The sequence below is a fragment of the Dermacentor andersoni genome, chromosome 6, assembly GCF_023375885.2.
Source record: "Dermacentor andersoni chromosome 6, qqDerAnde1_hic_scaffold, whole genome shotgun sequence".
NCBI classification, from domain to species: domain Eukaryota; kingdom Metazoa; phylum Arthropoda; class Arachnida; order Ixodida; family Ixodidae; genus Dermacentor; species Dermacentor andersoni.
Genome location: NC_092819.1, coordinates 142,460,686 through 142,469,003, shown reverse-complemented (window position 1 = coordinate 142,469,003; position 8,318 = coordinate 142,460,686). Strand labels below are relative to the sequence as shown.

At 43.9% G+C, this 8,318-nt stretch overlaps 1 long non-coding RNA gene across 1 annotated transcript; it reads right to left on the bottom strand.

The window, feature by feature from the left end:
- Positions 1–2,301: 2,301 nt before the first annotated feature.
- LOC129384693 (uncharacterized) lies at positions 2,302–7,186 on the bottom strand. Its single transcript, XR_008612364.1, has 3 exons — positions 7,113–7,186; positions 3,931–3,998; positions 2,302–2,484 (listed from the first exon to the last, which is right to left on the bottom strand). It is a non-coding gene; the product is annotated as an uncharacterized lncRNA (long non-coding RNA).
- Positions 7,187–8,318: the final 1,132 nt, after the last annotated feature.

Below are 8,318 nucleotides of genomic sequence, written 5' to 3'. Positions count from 1 at the left end.
AGTCGACGTCACTTGCATAAGTGCGCCTCGCAGTTAGCAGTGATGTGACGTCTTATACGATGACACGTCACTTCGAGAATATTGGAAGCTACAGCAGGTATTTCTTTATTATTTTGTATGAATAGAGTAATAAAGGATTAGAGAAATAATAAAATGCAGAAACCGAACATTTGCGTGTATTTCTTTCACTTCTTACCATAGGATAAGTCATATACTCCCATTTCGTCTGCTTGCTCCCAAGTGGTGCAGTCAAGCACGCAGGGAACGAAACACATCATGTACAACCGTGTTCCTGTGTGCGATCATGCTCTGTGATACGCCTGCGTCTGCCTCAGTCATGGCGTATCATTGACTTATTTGACTTGCCAGGCGTTCTCGTGCACAGCGTGCAAAATTACGCGCTGCGCGAAGCGAAAGAAACATTACACCTCGCACGCGATACCTTCAGCAGAACTTGGCGGCGAGAACGGCAGAAGGAAGTCGCTAGCCTTCGCGGCAGACGCAACACAGTCACCGATTAAGTTGGAGGAACGCCTTTATAGGAGCTCCATTTTCGGCAACACGCACTAGAGGGCTTATGCCATGCGGGGAGGCGCCATAACGTGTACCGATGAGAACACACAGGCATCGAGACGAAGGCGGCGTGCATGCCCCATCCCTTGACCCATGGCACAATACAATGCTGCTGAAGATTATGATAATTTATTTGCATCTCCTTTTAAACGAGACAGTGACACATAGATACCTATTCTATTAGAGTGGGCGAGGCCTAACTACATGCAACTGCTGCAGGCAACTTATACGTACAACTGCTGCACGAAGACGCCATGCGGCATGCATCTAACACCACGTGACAAATGTGATGATGAGATGCAAATGATGATCATGGCGATGATGATGAGGATGGTTTATTGTCATCCCCAAACCTGCCTGATTTAGTCAGTTCTGCAATATATATTTATCTTTCCATGATTTCTGATACATCTGCGTAATCTTCTTGTTCATAGAGACCTATTCATGCGTGACGTGAAGCTTGTGTAGAGCCAAAGTATGTACGTTGCGAGAACAGGTGGCGAATTGGTGGGGCTGATTGAGCAGTGCAGATAACGTTGCATGATAGTGTCATGGTGACATTGTATGAGTCTGTGGAATTCCTCAGACTTAGTAGAATATGTCTTTGTGGCGTCGTGATAAAACGCCGTGAGTTTGGCGTTGTTGTCCCACTCGCTAAACGCAGCCACGCGCTCGAACTCCGCCAGCCCAGTCTTCCACGTCTTCAAATATGTCGCCATGAAAAGCCGTCGGCACTTGGGGGTTCAGCAGCGTTAGGTAAGTCGGTGTCACCCTTTCCGTAGAAGTCGCAGTGGTCGTAGTCATCGCTTTTTCCTGGAGGTTTCCAAATTCTGGGGCGAGGCCTCCTATTCGACGGCTTGTGCGGTGAACTGGAGTCAACTCCAATTGTGCGAGGTTCTTGTTGCCCAGTGGGGTCTCCTGCATAAGTTGGGTGTACCCCGCACCTACACCAAATCGTCGCGTATACCCTGCTGAAGTATACACGCTGAATGGGGATCCAGACGTTTGTACTTCACGAAAGCTAACAGTTGACGCGCGATACCCAGACGAACCTCGTTCTCTTCCTCTTCAGTCCCCTTGCTGTGCCACACCATGTGGCAACATTATTTGCGCACCGCTTTAAACGACGACTAGGGGACGGGAGACACAAGCGCAATGCTCCAGTAATCTCCGAGTCTTCGTTCCAAGTGGTGCGAAAATAACATCGATCATGAATTGTAACCAACTAGCCCAAACAAGTAGTCGGCTATAGAGAAGCGAAGTGCGTAGACGAAACACCCGAGATAAAGATGGTATTTGTGAAAAGTTAAATCAGACCATGGATCGAACAAGAAGCGTCTAGCTGTGTAATAGCGAATAAAGTTAGGAAAGCGTTAAAAAAAAGTTATTCGCTTAGCAACGTAACTCACACGCGCATGCGATGCAGATATTTTTTTTTGTTAATTTCACTTCAGGTATAATGCAATGCGAGGACGCTGCGGCTTGTGTAATAATGTACAAAACACGTATGTACTAAGAGAAGATCTGAAAGTCAAATCAAACTATAGCGCGGAATAATGTAAGAAAGAAAGCCTCTTTCGCAATGCTACTCCGGAACAGAATAAGAAATGTGTGCAGAGCAGTGCTTCAAAGAGCGATTACATGAACAGAAATTAAAAAAAAGTGACCTTGGCATAGAAGAGAAAGTTTGTCTCCAATGATATACAGTTGCTCACACACTCCAGGCAATTTTTCCCTTCATTCATTTTATTCAGTTACGAATTACGAAGCAGGCGTAATTATTGGAACGCAAATCAGCCACACTGATGCTTCGCTACTCGAGATGTTCTTCATTTCGTCCAAAGTTGTCAATGGCGTCCAGGACAGCTGGTGGAATTGCCCCAGCTTCATTTGGGGCCATAATCAGCGTAGCTGAAAAGCGACAAATCCAAGGTGTAGGTTAAATTGTCTGATCCAATAGGAGAGGAAAATAAGAACAAAAACTGGAATAAATATTTCTTGATATTTGTAGCCATCATTATTTAACTTTGACAGCTGAAGTATACAACAGTCACTTATTCTGAAATTTAAAAGAAACGGTGTTTATTCAGTCTCAGCTAAAACTCTGCAGTTGTACGAAGACAGAAAAATATCTTGTAATGACATCTCCTACAACATGTCACTTGTTTCACGGGTGTCATAGGTTCCAAAAGACAGATACACTGACTGAAAGATCATAGTCAGCAATGAGCGCGCAAGCAGTTTGACAAGGGACAAAAAAAAAACATATGTTCTTTTATTCTTATGTGATGGCGTTGATCCTGCTTGAACATGCTCTTGTTCCACGATCACCAATAAGAAGAAATAAAAGTCCTGTGCGGAAGTGAACGCTGACAGACGCAGTCTATAAACATTGGCTGTTAGAACCTAACAACTAACTTCTATACATATGCTTATGTCACGGTGCGCCCTTGTGGACGCAAAGGCTCGGCTACCGACCCTTATCGCTCTCCCTGCTTGCATGCTGCATGAGTGAGCGCATAAAACGTAAGCCATGTGTGCCTCAAGGAGATCATTACTGTTGTCCAGCCGGGTGTGCGGCAGCTCGCCATGCCTTAGTAAAATATGTTACGTTCTTCGTGTGTCTGATCTGTCCTGCTTGACGCTACGGACGGGTACACAATACGCTGTACGAATATTATGTAATCAAGAGCGTTAGTGTCCAGGTGTATCCTTCGAGTAGCACCAAACTAAGGATTTATATATGTGATGTGCATTGAAAAGCATGGTTCTGCTGAGACATTGAATAGTGGTTATTTATCGTTATTGCAACCCATTGTAGCTAAAGTTGAATATTTTCGCAATACACTCACAACGCGTCTCTACTGAATTGCAAAAAAAAAAAAATTAGACGTAAAGAACATCTCAACCTGTTGTTACTCAGTCATGCAAAGCATCTAGCAAAAAGGCTACTGGCAGCGTCAGATAGATTCTCGTTTCCAACGCCCTATTTGACGGCCGAAAAGCAAATTTATTTCAATTTCACTAAGATTCTAAAAATAATATTCCCTGAGGTATTTATTTGAGAAACCATGAAATGTCCTGATTGCACTACATCGATACCAAATTCCAGTAAAATGTAGTGCACATCTTAAGTGCACATTGTAATCGAGGGAATGTGACACCAGAAAGTGCCATTCATCTTGGCAAACCTTGGCGAATCTGATCTTTCATCTCTTTGTTCCCACATCACCACGAAGGCATACAACATGAAGCTTTTCTACAACAAACTGCGCATACCCTGTCGCGATCTGCTTTCGAGTAGGTACCCCGCTACGTCAACTTGAGGTGATACCTTGTTTGGCTGCGTAATCTTACCGAGTGTGACAGCAACCACCACGAAGAGGAATTTTCCAAGAAAGCCGTCCATGTCTTTAACTAGAGAGCTGGAGAGGAACGAGTATTATTATTTTGTTAAATATAATTCGTGCGACATTATTAGGCTAACGTTTTTACCACAATCTTGATCTACTCCTCTGCTGTCGCATTTGAATTTAAGTTCTAAAATATGTGGCCCAACTTTAAATCATTTCGAAGCTACCAATGAGTAATCTTGTTAGTATTTGTGCATTTGCAACTGAAAACTAGGGACTCAACTTGAACAGCTCTAAATATTTTGTTAACAAGTATAATTGAATACAACCATGATAAGCTTGCAATCGACGACCCTGTGACAAAAATTATGCTGCTTATTCGAAGTATATTACGAGTGTCTATAGCACAAATGATTTATTTACAATACTAAGTAATCAGGTGAATATGTTCCAAGAGCTTAACTACAGTCGTTCTCTACAATACAACGTGAGAGTCTGGCAATTAGTCTTTAAACAAAACCTGTATTAATTTCGCGTTTTGCGCAGCAGACTTCAAAAGCTTTTATCCTCGAACAAGAATCGAACTAAACAGTTCCTTTTGGCAGCTCAACTTCTCGTTTGCAGAAGGCTCACGTGATTCTATCCTTAGGAAGATCAAATTAAATTATCCAATGACCATGTATTCTAAAGACTACCCTGTGAACGAGTGCGTAAAACACATTCCTATTTCCTTATGACATTACAAGAAAAAACAACATTCACCACAGAAACCTTAACAAATGATACAGTGAAACATGATGACCTTTTTTGCCCGAGGTTCCCCTCCAAGTGAGCTTCAGCGTATTCTAAAGGCAGGGCTACGCTTTTTAATCTATCATTTCTTTTGAATCGGATTGTTGGGATTGGTGGGATTGGTGGGATTGGTGGAAAGTGCATGGATTTGTCTGATCTTTCTGCTTGGGAATTGAGACGTTCTTGCGGCTTTGTACTCACTGCAATCTATGTTCTTCGAAGTGTAGAAGATGCTGTGAACACGCACAATCGGCCCTGATTGCAACGGTTGACCTTGTGGAGGTCGCGAATGGGTACGCGCTGAGCGTCTCAAGGCACTTGTTTGCTTGCGAAAAATTTATGAGGGTGTTTCACATCGCTTGTGCATGCATTCGTCCGTCGCCCAATGATTTCAGTATCAGGCATCTGTGCTGTAGGTCCTGCTGCCGGACAATTTTATTAAAGCTTATTCTATTATCATTCCCCAGTACATTGCTGAAAAGGGCAAGCTTACGAAGCCACGAAACCGTTTGAAGCCCTAGTGACGAAGTTTAATCAATTCCATATACTTCCCATAATTACCGTTCTGGCACAACTGCTCAAATTTCAGCTCCCCTAATCACTAGCGCCAGAGTTCCCTCTAGTAATTATTGGATGAAACAATATGCTAGTCATGGCTGTGATTAGGGTTGAATAGACACGCATCGTTCGACGGTGCGACGCCTGTTGTGCCACCGGAAAAGCGATAGTGCTAGACATGCAAAGAGACACTGCGAAAATGCGCAGCGTCGAAGCGCAAACGGCAAGGGTGCGAACGTGGGCGCCATATTGATCTCGACGGTGCGACCCCTGTTGCATTCTGGACCCTCTCTAGTGAAGCAGTTCGCCGGGCGATATTCGTGAAGTGGTCAGAAGCCGCTTAGCGAGGACGCCTCGAAGCAACCCCCTGCCGCGTAACCCTCAGAGAAGACGGCCAGTCCTCACTACCATCTGTGGACGAGCGCGCACTGACTAGGCGACCGCAGCGCTCCTCGTATCCAGACGCGCGGCGAGACGACTGAAAAAAGTTGACCCTGAAGTACGGGCGGAATTTCGCAACCGCTCAAATTAGGACGAGACACTCACGCTCAGTGATGGAATAGTTGTACTGAGAGGATGACAGGAGCCAGCGGCGGTAAGCCATAACACGGTCGTCGCCGCGCTGGCGCCGTGCGAGTACTACGCCGAATGCATGGCCGCTGGCATCATTACGGACTGTGTGACGCCCACAGGCTACACGATGGTTCAATAATGTTCTGGGCAAGCATATTGCGAACTTCTGCTTGAATTACTTGACGCTTAGCCGGCGACTCATAATAGCTGTTGTTTGAGCCAAAGGACGATGGTTAAAGTCATGTGTATCGTGGTAAGAGAACAGAACGCAGTAGAGCTCATGCGGCTGCTCTGACAGCATGTCGCGCGCAATCATTGTCGGTAAGTCGGCTATAGAACAAGTTGCAAACTGCGATGGTAGAGGAGAGTCTGTTGCATTGCCGCCTACAGCAATAGATGCTACTGGGTGATCCTAGAATGAGCAAAGCTGGGCCTGAGACGTCCAGCGTGGCAGCAAAGCTGTGGTCCAGCCGACATTAACCACTGGCAGGCAGACGTTATTTGCCATAAGAGATAAAACTCTACGAGGTACTAAGTTAGCATGTGTAAGGATGACTTCTTGCATGGGAACCGTGATGTAGTTACTGTCGTGCACAAGTGGGGATGACACAAAGTCAATGAAAGCAGCGCTGAAACTGGCGAGAGAACGATGTGACTAGAACTGAGGCGTCCATGGTTGCTTCTGCGGCATCCACAACAGCAGGTCAAGGTGGAGAGTAACACTCTATGACAGCAGAATGCGCAGAGAGTCCGTCGAGGAGTCCAGGCCGAGGAGGTTTGGATAAATACATTGAATATTGCCGCGCGACTGGCCGCTCGACGAACTTTGCGTGTATTCGCGGGCTTTTTTCACAATCACAAATCCGCTTTTATATATTACGTATTGAGCAACCGAAAGTGATATCGCGAGTTTTTTATGTTGCTCTACAATTTTTTTGTTAACACTTTTCATGTAATATTAATATCTGAGAATATGGGTAAAATAAGGATTAATCCTCTAATTAGGTGGAGTGCAAAAAATAATATGAGCATTTTGTAGCGACGGAAAACAACATTTCCGTGGCTATGCCTAGCTAGGTAGCATTTACATGATTTTCAGGTTTAGCTCAAGTCAAGCACCCAGTATCGCAGTAATGCTGCACTGATTAAAATTTAGTATTTGTTGAAATACTAAGCTGTATATAATTATGCTTTCAATATACTGAATGGTGAGAACATCTGTGATCAGTCCTATAGCAAACTATATATACACGCTTCTCTCACCTCTGGGATGGATGCAAAGAAAGCAGATGCGACGGAGACGACGAGAGTCCTGCAATAATAAACGTTGTTACCACCACTTTATATATCCGCTCTTATAGGCCACGTGCTCAGTCTACTGGACCAAAATAAATAAATATGATACACATTTTTTCCTGGAAAAGTAAAGAACTCTTGATTACACTTTAAACTTGACATTTCCATTATCCGATATCCATGTCCTCTTCAAAATTCCCCCAAACAAATATCCATTGCACCCACGAAGTGCTTGGCAGGTAAATTTATTAACAAAACTTTTTTCTGAGACTGAGCTGTAGTGTACATGGGCTAATGGAATACTTTCACATCGAGCACTACCATGCGCTCATACCTAATACCTCCGGGATCGCTTTTTTGCCTCTGTGTTTTTACTTTACTGTATATTGCTGATGTCTCATTGCTCTCATGTCTCATATACAGCTCCAGCTGTGAGTGGGCTCAGATGACTACTTAATTAAAAAAACAATACATATATATATATAGGCGGTAAAAGTTTTTTTTCTGGAATGGCTATTCTAAGTGCTATCACGAGTTGACTATGGGGATGACACTTGAGGGACGTTTTCAATTTCTCGCGTAAACGATCACTTCTGAGTGAGAGAACGCAACAAACAAAAAACATTGCACCAGAAATATTGAATTTCGGAAATCTCGAGTGAAGTTGTACCCAACATATAATAAAAACAAAAAAAGGCCACCACAAATCCAGGAGTGATCAGACGGATGTACAAGAGCTGCCCTCCCCGCATGCAAAAAGTGATCCTGATCTTTTAGGTGTGTTGCGAACCATGATTATCGCGGTAAATAAAGGACATGCTTTCTTAGCTTTATAATTGCCTATTCCTGAAAGACCTTATCAAATCTTTTTCTAAATTTAAAACCGTAAGAATCAAATTAACCATGATTGCCACAAGTGAAAAAGCGAACAAACGCAAATGCGCCGGCAAAACAAGCTGAGTAACTGTAGGAAATTCCTCCTCCTCACTCTCCTCAATCCTCATTCTTATTCTTCTGATTATTTCAGTCTCATTATCCGGATCCGCAGTCAGTGGGGCATATGTGGGCTCTCAGTTTGGCAGAACTTTTTGCTCTTATGGTAAAAACGCTTAAGCTCGTTCCAAGCGCTTGTTGCTGCAGTTGCCGCTTAGTGTTGTGCATCGATCGCGAAAA